This window comes from Eleginops maclovinus, chromosome 11, assembly GCF_036324505.1.
Source record: "Eleginops maclovinus isolate JMC-PN-2008 ecotype Puerto Natales chromosome 11, JC_Emac_rtc_rv5, whole genome shotgun sequence".
Taxonomy (NCBI): domain Eukaryota; kingdom Metazoa; phylum Chordata; class Actinopteri; order Perciformes; family Eleginopidae; genus Eleginops; species Eleginops maclovinus.
In genome coordinates, this window is record NC_086359.1 from 13445393 (window position 1) to 13459696 (window position 14304).

Consider the following 14304-nt stretch of genomic DNA (forward strand, 5'->3'; position numbering starts at 1 on the left):
GCAAACTCTTTATTCACTGTTCATGTAAACATTTAGATATACTTTGTACATTCATATAATTTAGTAAGTTAGGACTCCCGCCTCTCAATTAGTCGATTAGTCTTTCCTTATGGTATAAGTCAACTAAGATCTAATTTGTCAATAAGTCATGTTAACATTTGAAATAATGCATTACTTATATCAGAGAAAGTTATGAATACATCGCAGAAAGCATATCATTTGAAGTGTCGCTCTGCTGGATTTTCTTTACGTTTAACAGATCTGTCAATTTAATTAACTAATCAACTTGTTGTTTCAAATTTCTTTAGTGGATTACAGACATACTGTGTGTCCATATACATATCTGATTCACTATTCCACTTTACTACCTCTACTCCATCAATATCCTGGCATTCACAAATTACCACTGGGTTTCAGTGGATCACCAGTCCTCTAAAGTAAATCATTAGAGTCTACGCTCCTTGGCTATCACTCATTAGTAGAAGTGCACTCTCAGCATGAACAGTCAGCATTATTATCAAACTAACAGCCTAGTCCCTTCTTCATGACTTTGATTTAAAGGTATCAGGTCTAGGGCCACTGCTAACTTTATTCACAAACACACAACATCTTTTTTAATTCATTCCACCAGTGGCAGCATTCACATGTGCGCTGTTACTGTGGGTAGTCTGTCCTCGCCTGTAAATGTAGTCTTGCAGGTCACGTTCCACATCATAATCTCTAGGCAGTGGTAATATAGAAAGTAAAGCCATAGTTATAGAGTGCATGGTTTTAATGTCAAATCAGTGCAGAACACACACACACACACACACACACACACACACACACACACACACACACACACACACACACACACACACACACACACACACACACACACACACACACACACACACACACACACACACACACACACACACACACACACACAGTAGCACTCCCAGTCATATCACATTAGGGAGGGAAGGATTCTTGGCAGACACTACCATGCATAGCTAATCCACATTAGGGATGTTCAGTCGGCACATTAGGTTTAAACTTGTCTGAATGCAAACCAGAAGGAGATAGAACTTGTTGGAAATCAGTCAGATGTCAAAGAAATCATACATGTTCCGTGTGTGTGTGTGTTAAATATATATAACCATCACCTTGATAGTTTGGGCCAGGCAGTTGCCCACCTTATGTTATCTTGTCTACCCCTTTCATTTATGTCTTATCTGTCCCGTCTCTTGCTGTATATAAATTATGTGACATTATATCAAACCTAGCATACCAATGTGATGAGATACAATTGGTTCTATATACACGGTAAAAAGAACACAGTGAAAAGTAACACATTTTTGAAATGTCATAAAATGAAAGGAAAAGCAACACATAGCTACTAATTAAGGAACTACAGTTAAATGAAAAAATCACAGCAGCTACACATACAGTTTTATATAAAAGCAAAGATCTTTAAAATTGCGGCAATGGATTAAGAGCAAACACAGCTCGCACAGCACAGCTATACATTTTAGCCTCAGAGAGTGTGTGTGTGTGTGTGTGTGTGTGTGTGTGTGTGTGTGTGTGTGTGTGTGTGTGTGTGTGTGTGTGTGTGTGTGTGTGTGTGTGTGTGTGTGTGTGTGTGTGTGTGTGTGTGTGTGTGTGTGTGTGTGTGTGTGTGTGTGTGTGTGTGTGTGTGTGTGTGTGTGTGGAAGGCATGTCTCACTATTTTGCTATTGGTTTTTTTTGCTTGCATGATATGGTTTTTACTGTCTCATTAAAACCCTTGAATATACTGTAACAACAGATCCATCTTTACACCTTTTACTCATTGCCCTATAAATGGAGTTTGTGTCTGTAATTCACTAAGTGCTCCTATATTTAGGTGTATAATTATACACAAAGGGCAATATAAAATGACTAAATCGTCTGTGTTCCAAACTGCACTGCCATCACACAGCAATATTGTTTAGGCAAACAGGTATTACTCACTGAGCGATGTGTTGTTGTTACCTTTCAGTGTTGTCTTTCTATGGAACAGATAGAACAAAGAACAAATGAACCTACATTTTCCTCTTCCTTTGAACACATTTATTATGTTTTATCTTTTATTACAGTTGTCTGATCATACAAACCTTATAGACCTTTATGTATTTAGAGCCCTTTTGTGATCCTAGTCCTTCAGAAGTCCATTCAAATGCTTAATAGCAAAAACAATGTTATAATTCATACAAAGATCAAGACCAAAACAGAAGAAAAAAGGGGCTCTCCGATCACTACAGCTATGCATTAAGCCATGTGCCAAAATATTTTGGCCTTTTTTGGTAATTTTGCTTTTAAATTTGATAGACCTAAAACCTCTGCTGTGAAAACCAATTTCCTTCAGCTCAGGGCTATGGTCAAAGTCACAGTCTCAAATTTGGCATGTGCTTATGTTGGCTTTCATCTCAACGTATCTGGATTATCGGGTTTCACAGTGCACAACCGGTCCATAACTCCTCTGTGGCAAAAAGCTGAGACCATCCTTCAATGACTTCCACTCACACAGTTCATTTAATTTTGTTTTATTCAATAAGCTTTAAAATGTTTGGAAGAGAATCACAACCTTCTCTCTCACTGTTCCACTTGCAGGACACTAAGGATATCTGAATTAGGACATGCTGTTGCTTTCTAAGGCTTAAATATACCATCCTTCAATTATAGTCTACTCATCTGAAATATAATATTCACATTGTGGTGGTCAAGCCTCCCAAATAGTCTTTTTTTATTTAGTATTTATTATTGCACAATAGCTTACAGTTTCCTGTAACAATTGAACTGCACAATAGATGAATGACAATTTAAACTGATTAGACACAAATACCACTCACTTGGCTGTCACAACCTTTAGTAAATAATATACAAATATTGTGTTTCTTCCAATACATGTTATGCAATTTTCAGTGAAACAGAGTTACATTTTTTGCTTTTGAGGTTCTGCAGTTCTGGCAGGTAACACATCTTTCATCACCCAACATCAAAACACTGACCAGAGTTTGAAGGTTGATCTCTCCTATATCTGCCTGCCTCCATCAATTCATAGTCGATATTTTCCAGGTTCAAATCTTGAAGATAAAATAATTTATTTCATAACAGAATACTTATCTGTGTGCCTATAAAAAATGTAGAGTCCAACAACAGCTTGTTTTCAGCTTTGCAGAACATTTTCACTTTTTTTCAAGGGAAGGGGTCAGCTCTACTTAGGTTTTATCTTTTTAATTAGATTTTTATTTTACTTTCCCTCAGGCCGAGTGGAGAAACTGGGGAGATGGTTTGATATTTGGAACTACTGTTGACATGTTGAGGCAAACATAGTCACATAGGCCAAGGAATATTCCACCGACTATCTGTGGGTATGCAGATATTCCCTTTGATGCGGGATAAAGAAGGCTGTAGCCTGCTTCTGACCTGATAGCACAAATGCTTCTCGAGGGGTTTGAAAATGGATTTAAGGTTTGTGACAGGCAGGAGAAGTGATTACATGTAGGGTGAAGAGTATGACTTTAAACCTCTGGGACTCTTTGTTGTGTCCTGTCACTGGTGCTTTGTATTCACACACAGTCTGTTAAGCTACTTAAATCCGTATTGATTCACCAATAAGTGCACATAGGAGAATAACATTTAAATAACAATGGAGGAAAAATAAACACTTATAAAATGAATAACATTGTTAGGAAACAAAATAGGATAAAGAGCTTTTAATATTTCCACCTTACAATAAGTTGAATTTGGTTGTGAGCTAGCTTAAGCTCTTCACTTTTTAAAGCCTCTCCTGAAGAATAAGCACAAACTACTAAAGTCTAAGACACAAGTGAAAGTCAGCGTGTCTTCTCAAGAATGACAAATTGAGAAATAGCTCAAAGTTAAGAGTAATTTGACCCTTATAACAGCTTCAAAAGGGGCACATTGTCAATAAAAAAGACTAATATGCCAGCTGCACTCAAACCCATTAACCTATTTAGATTGTTATTGCCAAAAGTCATAAAAAAGTTTTTCCTTGAGGATGTCATCTGATAAAAAATGAATACCTCTCTCACCAAATAATAACCTATCCTTCTGCATTTCAGATCAAACCATGCTGGCAATTAATAAATACCAGTTTCTAATCTGATTTGTTTAAATTGAATTGAAATGTATATGTTTGGAAGTTGAGTTAACAAAAGCCACTACACACTGATACTCAACTGACTCACACAAACACGCACAGTTTGGCATTAGCATTGTGCAGTATTTTAAATGGCATGTTATGCAAGGTCACAACTAATCACTCGTTGTGCAATTATCATCCCAAGCGAGATTTTCTCTTTTGACCCTGGCTTTGATTACAACTCCACTCCTCTGAAACCATTTCAATTGAACTAACACTGTTGTTTCAGTGCTTTCATCTTCCTGACGAGCAGGAAGCTCCAGCGAAGGCCGACCAAAAGGACATCTGTTTCCGCTGGGTCATGTAAGGCGCTCAGCAGGGGGGCTTTAATGTATCCCGCTATAGCCGCTCCATTGGGGACAAGTGTTAATACTCGGTCGTGAGGCTGTGGACTCTCAGATCAGACGGGTGATGTGTTGCCATCCAGACAGAAAGTCACAAGTCTCCCCATGATGAGCTGCGCTTCAGTTAGGACAATGCCCTGATCCACTCATCCATCCATCTGGCTACCATTTACTGAATCTATCATCCCCCCAAAAAGTTGCCTTCTGTTAAATATAGATTTTCACAGAATCATTTCCTTATCATAGTTATACAACAATATTTTAGGACATCCAAATTAACCTGAGGAAGTCAATGGGGACTATAATCCTAAAGGGCGTTTTGTGTTGATTTCAACAAAATATTGAATCGTAATTCAATATGATAAAATCGTCAGATGAATCTATAGCATGTAGATGCCACCTGATTGATATATTAGCCTTTGTCTGTCTTTGAGGATCCCAGAAGTTTAGTCATTTTATAACAAACACGACTGTTGAACTTCAGACTATGATTTCCTTACTTATCCTCCCTCTATCCCTCCATTTTATCCATCAATCATCCTTTTGTCTTTGGCGAGTTTCTCAATTTAAGATTGGCCTAACCCGTTCTGATTACGCTTTATCCTCCCAGCCTGTTCTGTGGAGCTGTGCTTATAGCATACCATCGAAGCTGCCCCCCACGTCTCAGCACTTTGATTCCACCGTCCATCTTTAACTCACTAACCCTCTGCCCCCTCCTGTGGCTGAGGCCATTAACCTGGTCAGACAAACACACAGTACACATCAGGATGGTCCAAAATGCTGTGAGCTCTAGCCTGGCAGTTTTAGTTGTGTAAACAGAGGCTGAATAGGGTTACAGCAAGATACTTTAACATGTGGAAAACAACCATTTGTGGGCACTCATAGGATATTGATTATCTCTCTTATTTGTTGTTGTTTCAGGCTCCTTTTATGCCAAACTTGTCAAGATCTGTGTGCTTTTAGATATGGTTAACTTTGTTGTAGTTACTCTCTCAAAACTGTGTTTGATGTGGGAGCGGCTATAACAAACTTGTCTTAATATCCTATGGCACACAAGTGGGTTGCATCCCGTGGGTTGCAACAGTAAATGCTGTTTATTGGTTTTTATTCAACCTGAAACACTTAACTCAACATCACAGTTCAAATTAATAACTCAAATAATAATAATATATGCTACTTTACTTGAATCTGGCAGAAGATGACAATTTGATCACTATTTGTATGTCAGTTTCTCACAATGTTATTTGAGGAAAACGTGGGATTTTTGCATGACTCCACATTGATCCTATAACTTGAATGGAGAAATGTCTTGATGAATAATACTTAACTTGAAAATATTTGTTAACTGCAGAGATATAAACATATGTTACCTGAAACTCTTACAGAAAAGAGTTTTAGGTAACACGGAATGAATATTTGATACACTAATGGAAATGATCAGAGCGAAGTGTTCCTTTATGTCAGGCGAACGGCAGGGAAACGTTACATTATACATGTCCTTAGTACAACATGTATAAAACAATCATGTTTAATTTGTGTTAAATTACCCTAATTTATCCTTCTGCACGCTATTAAGTAACACCATTCAGTGCATTTGTAAATGCTCACCAATGGACTCGGCTATTGTCAGCAGGGTGCGAAGTTGTCGAGGTCACACTATGCTCCATTGGATCGGAAGTTATAGTTCAACTCTCTTTTAGACACACACACACACACACACACACACACACACACACACACACACACACACACACACACACACACACACACACACACACCAAACACCCTGCAGACCTCCCCTGACAGCACTTTATTTGTTACCGTGGGCTTATTAACGAGCAGACCAACTATCCCCATCTTTCTTCTTGTGTTTTTTTTTCCACAATACTTTCTACTAATTTTCTCTCTTCAGTGTCACGTGGGTCTTACCTCATTAGGTTGAAATTCTCCCCACAGATTCATTACAGTGAAAGTATTTGCCGTGTGAAATGGATGCCCTGTCCCAGATAGAGATGTCCCCCGGTCCACCACTGGTCCCCTGCCTCATAAACATCACTTTCCCCTATGAAAATAGAAAGCTCTCTTTGTCCACTGTGGTCCCCTGCTGTTCTGATTGTGGGACATTGTCAAGGATACTGCACCATAGAATGTGTTTTCCTTTCCGCCTTAAAAGGAAACATCCTGAATGTCTAACAGGCAACATCGGTGTGATATTTCAGGAAAATAAAAGATAGGATTTTCAATTGCCCCCTATTGTGTACCATTACTTAGATAGTTAGTTACCGTGAATGTTACCAAAGCACTGAATACATGTTTGATGTGAATGATGAATGAAGCAATAAGTGTTTTGTTACCACTTTAAAATAATAACACATTTCATTGATGCTTTTTGAATTACAAATACTGAATAATCTTTATACGCATTCAATTCAAGTATACTAAATTCAACAAGATACAAAAACCCCAAATAATATTCATCTTATGAGGCAGAGCCTTTCTAAAATAATGGGACCATGTTTCGCCTGCTGAATTATTCTTCATTAAGAAAACTCTTTTTCAAGGATTATAAACATATTTGTATAATTTTAATACGTTTTATCCCATTGTGTCTTCCACACAACCACAACAACAATAATCCCACATGAAAGCAGAAGAAAGAAAACCAAATTAAATCTTATTTGGCATCCTTTTTCTTCTTTTGGATGAACACGCTTGGCCAAATTACTGATGACTGCATTTAGCCAGCAATCTCTAGCAGGGTGATGGATAAGCCAAATCTTTTCTTTTTCTTTTCATAATTATATATTCATCTCTTTTCTGTCCAAAAACAGATTAGTTATTTCCTAGATTGATAAAGTACTTTCTAAAGGAGCTTTGTTTGAAAATCCCTTTTGAATTATGAACACCTTTTCAGAAGCATGTGATGCTTTATGAGCCGCATCTTTAATGTGGAGTTTTATTGAAATTGCAGAAGCTTTCTCTTTGTTTTTTCCCGATCCTCATGCACTTACATCCCAGCATTTTGACTGCAATCTCTGAAATAACAGCTTTTTGTTCTTTTATTCCTCACCTCTAACACAGACTGCCTACTCATCCTTTTCTCTGTCTTTGCACTCAAACACAGCAAATTACACAAACAAACAAAGACCCACACACACTCACACACAGGGATGAAGACACACCAGTTCCGTACTGACAAAAAACAAAATAATCTCTTCTGAAAGAAAATGTTTATTCATGCCTAAGACATTTTGACATGCTTGTCACAACATTGGCATTGCCTTTTCAGCAGTGAGCTGTATTCCGTGGTGCATTTCATCATCTGCACGGCTTTAGCTTTTCACGCATGTTGCCCCAGCCTGGTGCATGCAGCTGTAATGATAATTGGAATGTGAGACTTGAGTGAATACTCTAAATAGCAGTGTCATTTACAATGTAATTTATATATTCACATGCACAAACACACATTATATTCTTGTTCTCTCTGTTGTCGGAGTAATTATCAGATATCTATTGTTAACTCTTTAGGGGAAGCCATGTTGGCACTCTCTCTTGTCTTTTGTTAGATAACAGGTGGCACTGCATAATTTTGGAGCGCTCTCTATCTACATGGCTTGCTTTTATTACTGTTCTTAACACCACTCTTTAAAAGTTGTTGGCACACACCTCCGAACAGTTAAGAAACTTGAAAGTGTCAAATGAATATCATTTAGCCCACACCCTTTATTTCACCATTCTTTCATCACTTTAATTGCTGCATAAAAGTGAAATACATGGTGCTGCAAGTTCACTGTGAAACTTTGCTTATCAAGTGCTTTTTTTTTTAAGTTGGGATCCTACTACTAACAAGTGAGACTATGAACTTCTCTCCCAGCAACAGTATTATAGGTGACAATTAATACATGACATAATTTGCCAGGCAACACTTACTTGCTTTGTAGGAAACTGCCTTTTATAGATGGACACACATTGCTTCGTCTTCATGCAGATATGTTTCTCTCCCGCTGTATCCCCCCCGTATAAGACCACTTTCCTCTCGTCTATCTTTTGCCCTCATCTTTCTCCCACTATGCCCCCAATATGGCGCAGACGGGGATTTGAGTGACTCTGTCAAGCTTCTCTACATTCCCCGCTCTGTGTTAAATTGGTTCAGAGCTTAAGTAGAGTGTGAGCCTGGAAAATAAAAAATAAAGATACAAGCATCACCTCAAGGCAAAGTGACCCTGGGTAGAAAAATAATCTTACAATACTGTATGTCCCTGACAAACACACACACACACACACACACGCACACACACACACACACACACACACACACACACACACACACACACACACACACACACACACACACACACACACACACACACACACACACACACACACAGGCTCTGAGGCTAAAATGTATAGCTGTGCTGTGCGAGCTGTGTTTGCTCTTAATCCATTGCCGCAATTTTAAAGATCTTTGCTTTTATATAAAACTGTATGTGTAGCTGCTGTGATTTTTTCATTTAACTGTAGTTCCTTAATTAGTAGCTATGTGTTGCTTTTCCTTTCATTTTATGAATTTCCAAAATGTGTTACTTTTCACTGTGTTCTTTTTACCGTGTATATAGAACCAATTGTATCTCATCACATTGGTATGCTAGGTTTGATATGTCACATAATTTATATACAGCAAGAGACGGGACAGATAAGACATAAATGAAAGGGGTAGACAAGATAACACAAGGTGGGCAACTGCCTGGCCCAAACTATCAAGGTGATGGTTATAAATATTTAACACATTTTATATAAAATAATTTCTTAATCTTATCATATAATCCATATGAACCCAATACATTATGGAATGCAGGTCAAAATGTTTCTGTCATCGTGGTAAATGGTAAATTGACTGTATTTATATAGTGCTTTATCCAGTCTTTGTGGCCCCTTGAAGCGCTTAACATTCTAGAAGTCATCATTCACCAACTCACACCTCATTCATACAGATCAATGTGCCATTTGCTCAAGTAAGCTAACATTCACACACCGTTGGCCTTGCCATCGGGAGCAACCCGGGTTAAGTATCTTGCCCAAGAACACATGGACATGTTTGGTGTGGTAGTGATTCAAACTTTCAGAAATCTAACACAGCATTATATTCTTTAATTATGGCAATTCAGAAGACGTTCACTGCACATTATACCATCTCATTCCATGTCTCTCCTTACCTTACGGTAGTTATTTTCTAACCCTTTAGAAACCTTTAAATGATACCTGTACAAGAAACGGATTCAAAGAATATCACCCTAAACTATAATTTGATAAGAGGCCTCCTTTGAACTACTCTTAGCTATGAGAGCCCTGAAACAAAATTATAATACCAAGTGTACCCTTTAATCAGCACATCAATTCCATAATCAGAAATATTCCAAAAGAAAAAATCAGCCAATTTTACTGCTTTTCATGCATTTGGCAGGGACGGCTCTGGAAAAATATTCAAGGGATTGCATGGAGAAATTTAAGAAATGGAAAACATGTATGGGTGTGTTTATATGTATGCCTTTGTGTATGGTCATAGTTATCACACATACAGCAGAGCCAAGTCAAATGATACTCAGTCATTCCCATAAAGTATGTCTGACTAAGGGTAAATATTTAATATTTCTTGCTCAGCTCACACTTCTCCTGGCTTTTCCTCCCTACCTCTCAGCCTCGTTCTGATATTGAAGCTGAACAGCCCCTCCACTGTCCTTTGTAATGTGAGCTGTCAGATTATATATTTCCACTCTGCCAGCCGAACAGTTTGACCAGAGGGTAGAAAACGAGTCCAGATTGACAACCAGCGCAGCTCAATATGCTGTAGCAACTGATTTGCCAACTCTCCAGCTGAATGAATGATAAATTCAGTGACTGCCAATATTCACATATTCCTTTGTCTGACCAAAGCACTTACAGATCAAGATCCTTACACTTAAAACAAGTATTTCACTAAAGATTTTGAACGTCCAACAATGAATTTGTGCTCCTTGACAGAAGTTTTATCCTAGATAATATGTATATATTTCCTTTCTAATCGGATAAAATACAATATGTACACTTTGGTCTTTGGATCTTCAGACAAATTAGCATTACTCAAAACTGGGACACCAATTCATTTAGGATTATCCTTCTGTAATAGAAATTATATTTTTTGCAATTATTTGTATGAGTTATTTTCAAATAAACAACTGTTGTTTGATATTGCTTAAAAACAAAATACTTATTTCAGCACATTTCCATACTTCTGGCTAAAGAAAGTTCATATTGTAGGTGATTTATTTATTGTTGGCTAGTATTTTGTCTCTTTCCATTCGCCAATCATGCTTGAATGGTTTATTTAATAGCCAATCAAACACACTTCCTTAAAGCAACATCAGAACCTTTGGCTATTGCAATACACAGCAGCTTTGAATTGCTGACACATTGTGTTTATGTACAGTACAACTTTTAGCTGTGTTTTACAGCAATGGTTGAAAAAACAACACACTGTTCCGAAAAGCTTGGACTCTCCGTGGGAGGTTCTGTTTTTCACATGTTTGACGGTCATTGCTAGGGAGTAACTATTGTTCCAACATATTGAGTGACACTGTGCCCTTGGTGCTGATTATTAGCAAGTAAAGCATCTCAGCACCACAGGAACTATTTGCATCATCGAGTCACCGCTGTACCGTAAGTCGCTGACTATGGAGAGTGCTGTAATTCTGAGACCCAAAGGGAGTAACAACCCGACAGCTGCCTCAGGGAAGTTATCAGTCCGTGTTATTGTTTTCAAAGCTCATCCCACATGATTTCCTCAGAGAACAGTATCAGTAAGGATGCATTCTGCTGACCTTTTTGTTTTATCGCTTATGTTACAGGTGTCACTGATGCTAGCAGGGACCTGTGGTTTTCTCCTGAGCTGAGAATCCATCTGGTCACAGTCCCTTTGCTGTTTATTCGCCTGCTGGCATGATGCACAATAGTTTGTGAATTCAGATACTGTAATTTACAATTCGCTCTTTTACTAGACCGAGGGTCTCTACCCGGGCTGGGTTTAATTGTCTTATGTTGTTTTACAGTATTTAACTAATGCTTTATATTTTATCTGTCTTGCAAAGATAATGATAAATTCTTACTCATATGGCAACAACAGATTGGCAATAACATCATTAGGTTCATCTGAGAGTACTATTACTTTATGGGATTGTTTGCCTCTGTCAAATGTTTTTACTTTCTTCATCAATCTAAATTCATATTTACAAGATACATTATACATTTGTGACAAATTATTTAGAGCCAAGATGATTTTGATAACCGTCATTTGATTTGCTTACTTTTGACAGTGACACCTGCTCATGCATTAAAGAATATTCTCATGCTTGACCAAAATTGCTTGTTGTAACAGTGTGTTGATTTTCCAGCATTTGCAGGGTTTGGATTTCCTCATAGGCAACATTTCTCTCGCGCATGCAGTAAAACATACACTATGCCCAAAATTAAAAAGCTTTTAACAGTGATGGTTAAAACTGCATCTTAGGATAGTGTTAGCTTTTTTTGTGTGAAAACCTTTCATCAGCCAAATTGAGTTGCAAAGGAATTACTGTTGGGTTACAAGTATATGCCAAACAATATGAAAAATCTAAACAATATTGTTATTTGTATTATCCTTGAAGCTTCAAATGAATGTATGGTCATACTAATACGACACTACAATAGTTTAAATTAGAAAAACACTTTTTTAATTTTTCCATAGTACTTGAAAATTGAAAACAATCCTCACAGCTCTTAAACTATTGGACTCTTTGCATTACATAACGTGCAGATGGATTAAACTTGTTATTCTGTTGACCTTGAGACTTAACACTGTAATTGCATTCACCCTGTGCAATCCAAATCTTGTAGATTGTTTATCAGACTTTCAGTTTGCAGGAGAATGAAGTGTGATCTTTGGCCTCTCTCTCTATCATGCAAAACAGTTGCATTATTCAAGTGCGCTGAATGCCGCTGTGAGATCTCAGTGATGGATACTATTTCATATGAATTAGTCACTGCACTTCAAGTGAATTACTTACAGCTGGGTTGGAAGGCGATGGTTGCTTATTACTCATGATAGCGATGCTGCAGTTTGTTTGCTTCAACACTCTCGGTGCTCATTCATCTGCATTCATTGTCTACTTGTTAAGCATTTGTCTGAGCAAGATATTAGAGGCTTTGCTGTCTTACTAAAGGGCACATTATTGAACATTTGTTAATCGGACTGGTCAAACCCTTACTGTGACAAATGGCTCTCAAAACGCGGAATGAATACTGCTGATCCACACAGCTCAATGCAAACAAGTGTTTGTAGCAAACACTCAAAGATCCACATGCTACAGTATGTGTGTGAGTGCATGTGCAAATTATTAATAGCTAAACTGTTAATTGGTATCATAATCATATTTTGTTCTAACTTGGCCTACTTGTAATGCAAGAAGGCAACCAGATGTAATCCCCTGCTTTAATGAGGAATGCTTGTAGTGTTAACAAAGTGTATCAAGGAAACTTCTTTTGTGCTCACAACTCAGTAAAATTGTATAAACAATACAATGGTAAAGTTCACACTGCATGTATATATATATATATATATATATATATATGTGTGTGTATATAGTATTTGGATGGTTGAGGTTTTGTTATTGCACACAGAAATGTGGTAGCAAATGTAAAGTAAACATTTTATTCTCTCCGTGCCGTCTGTGGTGAATAGTTTTGCGGATGACAGTTGTATTTACACATTATTACTTTTGCCAATACCATGTCTTTCACTGTGTGTTATACATTGTCAAGTTTTAGACTTTGATTGTCATTTCAATTGAATTGAGAAAAATAAAACAATTGTAGTGCCGCAACACACACAATAACTCTCAGATGTGTGTTGTAAGGAAAGGAAAAAGAAAGGAATACAAAGACTCAGTCAGACAAAGTGATGTCCTCACTTTATGAGCAGATTACACAGAAGTAGCAGTATCATAATTACATTTAATTATAATATACTGTAGAGAAAGAAAATAATACAATTGATCCATAATGCATTAGTTATTAAGTGTCATTTGTTTATAAGTGTTATGTAAGAAGTCAGCAAAGTGCTCTAGTTGCACATGCTAAACAAAAGTGTTCTCAGAAGAAGTAATATTGAATGGCTCTAAATATGAATTATAATTCAGAAAACATCAGTATCAGCATTAATACCTGCTAACAAACTTGTTTGCCATGGCAGTTTCCAGCAATGTAAAAACAAACAAAAGAATAGGATAAGGCCAGTTGATAACAAATGCTCACTGTGAGCACTTAAAATGTTTTAATGGCCCTGTTATTCAGTTAGATTTAGTCATATCTGTTGTGGACAGAGCTGGCGTCTGCTCCCTTATCTGTCCGAGACGCAGGATGTTATTCTCCTCAGGTCCCCCTCTTGCTCTGCGTGTAAGCTCCGGTTCACCGGCAGAGAGGACGATAATTGAAATCCTGAGTGGCAGGTCACTTTCATAGCAAACAAACACTGCATACTTTATCTTCAGTAATTGCTTTTGAAGAGTGGCTACATCAGTAGTCTGGGAAAAATGCAAACACTTCTTGCAAAAGAGCATACAGACACTAAACACACATTTAAAAAGAAAATCCCAAACGCAGCTCTTTCCTGCAGGGTCATTTGCTATGGTACACTGCACTGGTGGTTGGCTTGGGAGCTTCATTGAAAGGGCAAATACACCCTTCGTCCCGTGACTGACACGCAAACCTGCACGCTAGCGTCCT

General features: G+C 37.7%; 1 protein-coding gene across 2 annotated transcripts in view; it reads left to right on the forward strand.

Annotated features, from left to right (window-relative positions):
• Positions 1-14304, forward strand: part of fstl4 (follistatin-like 4) — a 310914-nt gene that overhangs the window by 204738 nt on the left and 91872 nt on the right. The gene's annotated exons all lie outside the window — the stretch shown is intronic.